Source organism: Hesperophylax consimilis, chromosome 12 (genome assembly GCF_061612785.1).
Source record: "Hesperophylax consimilis isolate HC1 chromosome 12, BYU_Hcon_1.0, whole genome shotgun sequence".
Taxonomy (NCBI): domain Eukaryota; kingdom Metazoa; phylum Arthropoda; class Insecta; order Trichoptera; family Limnephilidae; genus Hesperophylax; species Hesperophylax consimilis.
In genome coordinates this window covers 28697065-28709165 of record NC_142847.1, presented here as the reverse complement: position 1 = coordinate 28709165, position 12101 = coordinate 28697065, and the positions used below count along the sequence as shown (strand labels likewise).

Genomic DNA, 12101 nt, shown 5'->3' with positions numbered 1-12101 from the left:
AATAGTAATAAATATCACAAAATTAGATCAGTTATATAGGGTGTGCAAAAAAGTACTAACAAACTTTTTTTTGTTTAGGGTGTGCTAAAAATGTTTTTTTTAAATTTTATATTATGAAAAAAAAGCGAAGTTATAAAGAACTTCCTTCAAAATTATTAAATATTTATAAATACAGGCGTATTGATGATTATATTATATAATGATATACATGATTGTTTCTATTGTTATAGAATGGAGATTCCAAGACCTTCAATGGAAGAAGAAACCACCGAAGAAAGAGGTTCAGTCATTGCGACGGTATGTTGTGTATTAGTAGTAGTTCTATAGTGGTTGTACGCTTCTTTACGCATCCTTTCCAAAATTGAAAGACATTCGTGTAACAATTAATGTTTATAGTTTCAGAATCTGAAAAGGAAGGCTGACCCAAGACCATCAACATCCTCTTCGCATCGGGCTCCAAATACTCAGGTAATTATAATAACACTTGGTTAACTTTTACAGCGCCATTTTTATCTTGTATTACCTCAAGGACGCTTTACATAGCTATATATATATATATTTTTTTTTCTTTACTTTCTGTCTATAGGAAACCGACCACGTCGTTGCGGAGTTTTACGGATTCACTGATAGCGAGGATGAATCCCTCACCGGTGATGTAGAACTTCCGTCAATGGTGGATATGGATGTTCCTGAGGACGAGTTGGAGCCTTTGGAGGAGGGGGAGGAGGAGAATCTAGAGGAGCAGACCTTCACCTGGTCCGAGGATTTCTCCACCTTCACGGGTCAGCGTGAGCATTTTGCCGTCCTTCAGCCTGGCCCATCACCCGACGTGTTCCCTCCGACAGTCGCTACATCTCCATATGACGTCTTCTCCAAAATATGGGACTTGGAAACAATGTCCTATATCGTGGAGGAGACCAATAGGCATGCATGGAGCGCACTGGACGAGGCGAACACTGAGGATGGACTGTTGAATTTAACAACTTATTCCAGGCTGAAGGACTGGCAAGATGTTACAGTCGCTGAACTGTACGTATTCTTCGCGTTGCTTATATACATGTCCATTTGTTACAGAGCTCAGTTATCAGAATACTGGACAACAGACATTTTAGAGATACCTAAATTTAGGACTCTAATGTCGCGTAATAGGTTTCTTCTGATAATTCGGTTCCTACACTTTGTTGACAATAACACAATTTCTAAAGTCGGTTACCAAAACAAGCTTGCAGAAGTTAAACCACTATTGGATATAATGAATGAAAAGTTTTCCAGTCTGTATACTCCCCACGAAGATATTAGCATAGACGAGTCCCTGTTGCTCTGGAAGGGTCGCCTAGGTTTCAAGCAGTGCATCCGCACTAAGGCGGCTCGGTTCGGCATTAAAACCTATGAGCTGTGCGAATCGTCAACAGGGTACTTGTACTGCTTTATTATGTATGCGGGGAAGAATACAGAAGTCGAAGAGAACCATCTTGGGTTTTCGGGTAAAACTTCAAAAGTTGTACTCAAACTCATGGAGGGGCTCTTTGACAAAGGGTACTGCCTCTACATGGACAATTTTTATAATAGCATGCCATTGACTAGGTACCTGAAACAAAGGAATACCGATCTTATCGGTACCCTCAATCGCCGCCGAAAGATGGTACCTGAAGTTATTCAGAATATGAAGGAGAGTGTGCCACGGTTTACCATCATTGGTAGACACTGTGGTGACATGTCAGTCGTTGCCTGGAATGACATTAAAATTGTCACGATGGTGTCTACCTACCACAACAGCGACACGGTTGAGGGTAAAAGAGGGTTAGTGAAATACCAAATGCCTCTATCTGTGGTCCAGTACAATCGCTTCATGGGGGGAGTGGATACCAAAGATTCGCTGTTATCCACTTACCGCATGGAGAGAACGCGGGGTTACAAATGGTACATTAAGGTATTTCGTCGCCTGCTCAATGTCAGCATCCTGAATAGCATGGTGATATTTAGGCAGCTTCACCAAGAAGACCCAGGGAAGCCAATATTGCACCGCGCATTCAGGATGAAATTGGCATCTGAGCTTGTAGAGCGACACTATCCCTCTTTGATTAAACCCGCACCGAGCGCTTCCATCGTCGGAGCCACTCTTAGATTAAATCGTTCTCTTGAACATTTTCCAGATGAAACCCCAAAGATGGACAGTAAGAATCGACGCATTCGCAGAAGGTGCTTACTATGTTCACATCGTAAAATACGCAAGGATGTTTCTACGATTTGCGTAGCGTGCGATGTTTTCCTTTGCATTGGGGGGTGTTTTAAACAATACCACACTCTAGAACATTTATAATTTTTTTTTTTCAAATCGTTTTTTTTCCATTTAGATTCTTTTTTTTTATACAAAATTTTAAAAATTGCCATGAAGAGGAAATTCATCATACCTAATAGTGGCAGTCCCATAATTACAGTTCAGAAATTGTGTCGCTATTTCTTGCATTAGTGTTGTTTGTTATAATGTTATTGTTTGTTATAATGTTATTGTTTGTTATAATGTTATTGTTTGTTATAATGTTATTGTTTGTTATAATTTTGCAGAAATTAAAAACTTCATCGTACAATTTTAAAAAAGCTGACTACCCAAATATAATTGATTATCTTGACCATATAGACTGGTCATTTCTAGAAGATGAAAACAATATTGTGAATCAAGTCCAACAATTTTATTCAATCCTAAACACTTCAAAAGAACGTCATGTTCCAAAAGTTAATTTTATTGCATCCCTTCACCCTACATGGTTTTCAAAAGAATTAAAAGAATTGATTTATACTAAAAAACAAACTCACCGAATATATAAGCAATCTAGAAACGTCGATGATTATATAATGTTTACTAACATAAGAAAGCAGTGCAAAGAATTGTCTAAAAAATGTTATAATGATTATATTAGTTTAATAGAAATGGAGGTTCATGATAATGTTAAAAAATTGTGGAACTTTTCTAATGCTCAGCGAAAAAATGATTGTAGTTTACCAAATATTATGTATCTGAATAACAATTGTGCGGATAATACCGAAGGCATTGTCAATCTTTTTGCAGATTTATTCAAAAGTGTTTATGATGATAATATTACCGATAATGAAATCCCAAATGATATATCACTTGAAGAATCACTTAACCTAAACCATTGTTTTATTGAAATAAACGCTATAGAAAAGGCTATAAAAGCATTAGATACTAATAAATCCGCTGGACCGGATGGTTTCCCTCCAATATATTTAAAATCTTGTGTTCGCAGTTTGACTTATCCATTATTTTTACTATTTAATAAGTCTTTGTCGTCAGGGTGTTTTCCAAAACAGTGGAAAAAAAGCTATCTTACGCCTATTCATAAAAAGGGAGATAAAAGCGATGTATCAAACTACAGACCAATATGTATATTGTCCGCTATTCCCAAACTATTTGAATCGTTAGTCCTAGATGTAATATGTAAACAAATTAATAATATTATTGTACCCAACCAGCATGGCTTTATCACAGGTAAATCCACCCTAAGTAACTTGATCATATACGAAAATTACATAACTGATTCTCTTGCCTTGAAGCATCAAGTGGATTCAATATATACTGATTTTTCCAAAGCATTTGACAAAGTTAGGCGACATATCCTTGTACAAAAATTAAGTATGTTGGGTATCAAGGGTAATCTGTTAAGTTGGATTGATAGTTATCTTAGTAAAAGAGAGCTATGTGTCAAAATAAAATCTGTGGAATCTTACATTTTCGAAGCCACAAGTGGGGTCCCTCAGGGGTCTCACCTGGGACCAATTCTTTTTTTGTTATTTATTAATGATATTGTTAGCATATTTAAAGATGTAGAAATTCTTCTTTTCGCAGATGATTTGAAAATATATAAAACAATACGCAGTTTAGACGATTGTTATACTTTGCAACTTAATTTAAATAAACTATATCGTTGGTGCATCATCAACTCTCTGTTTCTTAATATTAAAAAATGTCAGGTCATTCGTTTTTGTAAAATACGAAATCATACAATTTATGAATATTCGCTTAATAATGTAAAATTGACAGCTGTCACTCAAATCAGGGACTTGGGTGTTATATTTGATGAACAGTTAACATTCAATCCGCATATAAATGAAATCACAAATAAAGCCCTAAAAATGCTTGGTTTTATATGTAGAACCGCATGTGACTTCAAGTCACTAGAATGTTTGAACACACTGTACACATCTTTAGTAAGAAGTCAAGTAGAGTATAATTCGCCTATTTGGTCCCCGTTTTATAAAGTACATTCCAACAATATTGAAAGGGTACAACACAAATTTTTCAGATTTATTAACTTAAAACTAAATATTCCAATCCAAAATATAAATTATATCCAACTCATGCATCAACTAAATTTGATTACGCTATCAGAAAGGCGAATTATCTCCGACCTTGTTCTACTAAATAAAATTATTAATTATAGAATCGACAGCCCTGAAATTCTTGCCACAATAAAATTATTTGTACCTTCCAAAAATACGAGACAAAATTCCACCTTTTTCTGTGACAATTTCAAATCTAATTATCATGCGCACATATCGTTAAATCGAATACAAAATTTTGGTAATAAATTTGGTAATGTTGTTGATATATTTAGAGACTCCGTAGCAGTGCTTAAACGAAATCTACATAAACACTTTGCTGAAATGTATGACTTCTCCACTCCATAGTAAAAAACCCATTTTTTAGCTTCTGTTTTTTCACTCTTTTCTTTTATGACTTTTTAACTTTAATATATATGTTTTTAACTTTACAAATTAATATTGTAATTTAAATAACAATTCGAATATGATTTTAAGTCCCTATAAATGCTGATTAATTTCAATCCATTTATTTTTCTAAGTAAAAAAAAAAAAAAAAACTGTTCTCCATAATGGTATTCTGTATTATTTGTAAAACATTTATGTACTACAGATATAATAACTATTTTATTTATATATGTACGTAAACTTTTAAATGTCACATAGTTAATGTAATAACACTAATAACAATGTATGTAAAAGCCCAATGGGCGTTTAAATAAATAAATAAATAATGTTATTGTTTGTTATAATGTTATTGTTCTTTGAATGTTGGTTGCGGTTGTTATTTGTTACTTATGTGTTGTTGTTTATGGTTTTTGTTATTTGTTTAATGTGTGTTATCATTTGTTACTTGGATTTTGTTATCTGTGATTGTAATTTGGTACTGGTTGTTGTTATTTATGGTTTTAATTATTTATTGAATGGGTGTATTTGTGCATTATTTGAATAAAAATGTTTACTGAAACAAGTGCATTGTGCATCTTTGCATTGTTTGAATTTTCGTTTCCATTCATTGTATCTTCCACTTTTGAGGAGGACAGAAACAGTGTCTAAAAATTTTATAATAATAAATTTATGTATGTGAAAAATGATTTTTTTCGCAGTCTCTCGACCAAAGATTAAAAAAACGTGTTTCATGTACCTGTTCTAAAACTGAAGTAAGTATGATGAAATTTTTTTCTTATTTATTTTGAACCATACAGTATCTGAATTAAAAAAAACGTATTTGAATAAATAAATAAGTATTAATAAAAAAATATTAGCAAATTTTATTTTTATTCCCTGAGTCATGATTTTTTTGTCACCCTGTTCTTTGAAACACGTCTGTACACGGAAGCCGGTGGCCATTGTTGACGGCCAAATTCGTAACAATGCAGAAACATCGCGAATTTTTATAAGGTAACCTTTTACTTCTTTCATTATTTTTGATATAAATTGATTGTGGAAATAATAGATTTGAAGTATCATCAGAAAGATAGCTTTATCTACATTATTTTGATGTAATTTTTATAATATTTCACCCAAGAAAAGTGATGAAAATTAGCTTCGTAAGATTATCGTAGAAATGTCAAAATTTTTACGTCATAATGAATAATTATATTTTTAGCATTATTTATTTACAGGTTTCTTGTACAAAATAATATTATTAGTAACAACAGTTGTATAAACTACCGAAATCTGGAAGAATTGTTATCGTATACTAATATAATGCGACACAAAAAAATTTTAAGTGGACACTTGACGTTTGATTTTTTTTTTAATAAATGAAAATATTTTACTATTTCAAAGAAGTATCAATGGCATTACTTCTTCGAAAACACCTTTGGATTGTTTTTTTTTCACGAGGGGTGTCTATTCATGTTTGTGTAGAAATAAAAAAATCAGTTCATTTTCTTATGAATTATTTTTTTTATATTTGTTTGCCGAATGGAAAAATTTTTATACATTTTTTTTGTTAAAGTTAGCTATTCTGGGAAAACTTGTAACAATATTATCATGTAATATATATGAATAATAAGATACATTATCTGATAAACAGAAAACAATCGCAAAATAAACAATTTCTTTGTTTTTAAACGGATGTTTGACCAAAAGGCAGGAGAGTAATTTGCGCGCGGTTTTTTTCAAAAAAGCTTGAAATTTCCTGGCACACCACAGGTAGAAAATAATATATTATTATTTGTTCGAAATCCAAGAAAAGTGTGTAATTAAGTAATGTGCCGTTAACTGTCGTTTCAGTGTTATGATCAACAAAACGCCCGCCGGTACAACAGCATTTCAATATATTATGGATAATATGTGGATCACTTTGTGGGGATGTCAAATACTTTGAATAGTGCTGGTCCGCAAAAAAACAGTCATCCGATGGCAAAAAATAAATTATTACGTCAACTCTGAATAGTATTTATATGTAGTGTAGTTTTGGTCCGTATACCCTATAGCGGGCTTTACACGTACCCTCCAGAGCGAGCGTTTGGCATGCCCCTCAAGTCTCACCATGGACTGCGCTGCAGACTAACCAACCTTACATGATACTATGTTACATCTGCAAATATCACATATTTAACCTTTTCTATGCGTCATTAATTTGTATCACTTCGTTCACACGCGGGGCTATTTATTATCAATCTAATTTATGACTTTAAACAATAATCACGCATGGATTTTAAAATTTGTTTTAAAAAATACGTCGCTTATGTCTTGAATTATCTTTTCAAGTATAAATAAACAATCCGAACATCAATGGGGCTTGATAAAAATTCGAAGTATATATTCATAATGTAACTGATATGGTATGCCCGGGCGGCCATGTTTATTTCAAGGTTAACGATACACATGATTATAAACATGCCGGAGTAGAGCTCTTCAACTGTGGTGCGATGTAAGTGGTTGATTTATGGGTGCGATGTCGCGTTTGACTGGATACATGAAATATTGACACACTTAAAAAGGTTCATATAATAAAAAATAACTACACTTAAATTTACAAAAATAATGAAATAATTTTTCTGTTATTATGTCACCGTAAATATGTATCACTCAATATATTTTTTTATTGTGATTTTGAAACAGTTCTCAACGCATAACGGCAGAATCATGGCTTTCATGTATTTCAGCAGCTTCGCAATTATTATCGACGTCACTGTCACTAATTTCAAAATCTGAATCTATTTCTAAAGTAGCACCAAATATTTCTTCGTCATTAAGACCACGACCCGACATTTTGTATTTTGGCAATAAAAATACTTTCAAGAATTGATAAAAAGTCAAACTTGTACAACTTTACACTTGATTTTTCACTATAAAAAAGTTTTAACCACGTATCTTTATTTGAAAATAATCTAACACTGACGAAATTTTATATTTCTTCAATAGTTTGAATGAATGTATGTAACTGAACTTATTTTAAAATATGATAAATCAGATTTAATGTACACTGTAATTAAAATAGTTCATATCCACGAAAAAGCAAACAATAATTCGATAAAACAATGTAATCTACACGGCGAGCGTCTCTGTTTGAGAATCTTATAAAATGCGCCTGCGCAATAACGTGTGTAAAGACGCGGGAAGAATTCAAACTGATTCATTTTTCGCTCTGAGTTGGAAGATCCCTTCAAATCTTTGTATCGATGATAAGGATACGTATTATGGATAAATATCGTAAGATGTCAGTAGTGTAAAGATGTGAGATTTTTTAAGAGTATAAGTTTTACCGTGCTCAAGCATGTTTCATACCCATAACGCCGAAGAAACTTTGCGTCGCACAGATGTGCCACCCGCGTACAGGGCATGTACAGTGCGTCGCAGGCGTGCGTCTCCCGCAGAGAAAAGGTTAAGAATGAAATATTCTTTTCAGGTATATCATATCCAATGTATGGGGCATGGTTGCCAAAATGCTCAAACCTTCACTGCGGAGAAAGTCGTTTGCTTGATGGGCAGAGTGTCAGTCGAAGGACTCGATGTGCCCTAAGTCCTTCTCTATGATAATGTGCGTTTTTGCACGGTGCTATATTATGTTTTACATGCAGCGCCATTGAGGTGATTTTTCACAATTATTATTACATATTACACAACTGATACTGATTTCATGTGTTGAAATGTATTATTAAAGCATAAATTCCCTTTGGCAGAGAGTATATGTGCAGAGTCAAAATACCTGATATTTATTTTATTTATTTATTTTTTCACATGTATGGCACAACATGTGCCATTCACATACTAAATTACAGAGAATAGTACAGCAACATAAGGAGTGCAACAATATAAATCTAAGTATAATGGTATAATCAGTAGATAGTAGTAAGTTTAAAAGTATGAAAAAAAAGAGATATAAATATAATATAAGTAGCAATCTGTAGTATAGTATTAAGTCAAAGTAAGAAATTATATGTAATAATATACAATAAAGTAGTATAAGGAAGAATGAAGTGCTTATAAAATGTCTAAAAGGTATTAAGAGTTTGTAAAAAATAAAATAAAAGATATTAGAAAGGTATATACTATTATAATATGAAAACGAAACGAAGTAATAAATTACGTAAATCTACCGGGAGAATCGCGTTTATAATAATAATGTGCGACACTGCTTGACAGTCCGATAAAGTTTTACATAGTACCTATGATGACTATGATAATATAATGCACTGATATCAGCTTCTACCTATCGAGTACTAGTAGTTTTTAATCTGAAGTACATAATTATTATGATGGTATGGTATTACTCGACAATTTTTGTTTTATGCATCTTTTATATGATAATACACAATCAGCGTGATCGATGTTGGAATATTCATTGCCTAATCTGTGCAAGCGATGGATTATTGAATTTTGTTCTGCGTTAGTTCCAGTATTGTTGCAATAATAAGGTGACTTGAGTCTAGTTGGTCTACAGGGAACGTGGTAGTTTATCAACGAAGTTAATTCAGGGGAGTCAAACCGGTGATTAATTATTTTAAATAAAAAAATTAGATCATAGTATTCTTCTATGTTTTAACGATAAGAGATGCATTAATTGTAATAATGAATCGTAATCAATGTCGTCAGAGGGAACCTTAGAACGGGGTACCCCAGTAAGGACACATTATCTTATATAAAAAATTGTTAAATAAAAATAAAAAATAAATAAAAAATTCCTAATTTGAAGTTAATTGTTCTGAGAAATTTGTGTTGGGTTCTTTCAATGGAGTTGGCATGGTTTTTGTAGGAAGGGTTCCATATAGACGAATTATATTCCAATTGACTTCTGACTAGAGTTGTATAAAGTAATTTTAATGTATGGATATTTTTGAAATTTATAGATGTTCTAGTAATGAAGCCCAACATTTTCATTGCTTTACTAGTAATGACATTAATGTGATTAGTAAATGATAATTTACTATCAAAGATTATACCGAGGTCCCTAATTTCAGGTACAGATAATAAAATGTGGTTGTTCAGTGTATAACTATATTTGATGGGGTTTTTTATTCTGAAAAAACTCATAATTTGACATTTTTTAATATTGAGTGTAAGTTTGTTAATGGAACACCACTCTGATATGAGAATATAGAAATTTATTTGTTAGTTTATACAGGGTGGCGCAAAACTACCGTTATGGTTTGAATGTTTAATAACTTTTAAAATTTATTTATATTTTTATTTCAGCATTTTGTGAAGAAAACTTGGGGAATTTGAAATGGAACACTACACAACAGAACAGCGAACAACAATTGTTGAATTTTATTTTGAAAATCAACGGTCAATTGTTTTGACGCAGCATGCTTATCGTCGTTTTTTTAATGTGCGTACTGAACCTTCAGCCAACAATAAACCGCCTGGTTGCAAATTTTCGACAACATGGTACAGTAAGACACCTTCCAAGTACCGGAAGACCACGTACGGTCCACACGGAAGAAACATCAACAAGAAGACGTTCGGCACAACTGGGGCTATCGCGGAGGTCCGTTCAGAGGATTTTGGCCACATTGCACATGTTCCCGTATAAGGTTCAGCTTGTGCAAGAATTGAAACCGATAGACTACCAACAACAGCTTGATTATGCCATTTCATTCCGAGAAAAATCAGAATAAAATCGCGATTTCATTAACAATTTGATAATGAGCGATGAAGCCCATTTCCAATTGAATGGTTTCGTAAACAAGCAAAATTGCAGGATATGGGCTACGGAGAATCCAAGAACAGTTCATCAGCAACAATTACACCCACTTAAGTGTACTGTTTGGTGCGGTGTATCATCTGAAATGATCATTGGTCCATATTTTTTTGAAAATGCACATGGCGCCTCAGTTACGGTTAATGATGCTGAATATCGAACGATGCTGGACAATTTTTTGAGGCCAGCTGTAGAAAACCATCCACAGTTGTGGTTCCAACAAGATGGAGTCACAGCCCACACTGCAAGGGACACAATGGTTCTGTTACGGGACCTCTTTGGAGCGCATTATTTCGCGCAGAAGCGATTTCAATTGGCCTCCACGTTCACCGGATTTAACAGCGCCAGACTGTTTTCTTTGGGGTTATTTGAAAGAAAGGGTATACGTAAATAAGCCAGCTACCATACCACAGCTAAAACAAAATATTCGCAATGAAATTCAAGCCAACACCGGAAATTTTACGAAAAGTTATGCAAAATGTACTGGAAAGAGCACGAATGTGCAAAGCCGAAAATGGCCACCACTTGCAGGATATAATTTTTCACACTTAAGCCAAAAATATTCCCCATTAATATACTGTATAACACAAAAATAATAATAATAATAATTAACCGTTAAATAAAAAAGTTATTACACATTCAAACCATATCGATAGTTTTGCGCCACCCTGTATAATATATGTTACATAATAAAATTCTAAAAGATAGAATTTGATATGTTTATTTATTTTACAGAGATCTCTTCTGGCACTGATTGAAATGACAGTGGATGTCGCTGTCGCTAATAAGCCTGTGTAGAGATGGTAGAGGTTCAGGGTGTGATGATACCCTCACTGGGATCTCCCGTGCTGAGGATTTATTTAAATATTAATATTCAATCATATAATTAATATGAAGTTACTGAAAGTATTATCAATATATTAAGTGTTGAAGGTTTCTGTCATGTTTCTGTTTTCTATTTCTGATGTCCCTATGATTTGAATCCAGCTTTTTATTTGAGTTTAGAATGTTATAATGTTGCCATTATTTTAAAATAAAATTGGGATTTATTAAGGTAATGTAGTATCGATTTAGATTAGAATTGTTTAATTGATATGATGTTAAGATTATTGAAGATTTAATCAATGCCAGTTCTTACAGGGCCTTTCAATATAATGTTCATGATGGTTTTTTGGGTTTCAATTAGTGAATTTAGAATATTGTCATTTGCACTGCTCCATCCGATAGTAGGTATCGTAATCTAATAGTTATTGGCAGAGAGCCATACAGGTCTCACTTAAATCTTTTTTAATGTGGACATTTCTGGTCGTTTTGAAAAAATTAGTTTTCAATTTTATTATTTAAATATGTAACTAACGTGTTCAGATAATTTTTAATTTTGATAAATTTTAGCACTTAGATATGTTACACGGTGAACATTTTCCAATGCCAATTTAGGTGATGCGAGCTATGAATTTTCAAGTTCAGGATTCCCTAAGTTTTTTGTATTTTCCCAACAGGATGAATGAAAAACTCATTTAGGGAAGGACAATGTTGTATGGAAACATTACAAAGACACAAGTTTATATAGGGAAACCTAATCAAAAGAAATTAGATGCTGTAAGGA

At 33.0% G+C, this 12101-nt stretch overlaps 1 long non-coding RNA gene across 1 annotated transcript; it reads left to right on the top strand.

Moving 5' to 3' along the window:
- The first annotated feature begins 5600 nt into the window (after positions 1–5600).
- LOC149419436 (uncharacterized) lies at positions 5601–11431 on the top strand. Its single transcript, XR_016302899.1, has 3 exons — positions 5601–5739; positions 8201–8382; positions 11231–11431. It is a non-coding gene; the product is annotated as an uncharacterized LOC149419436 (long non-coding RNA).
- Positions 11432–12101: the final 670 nt, after the last annotated feature.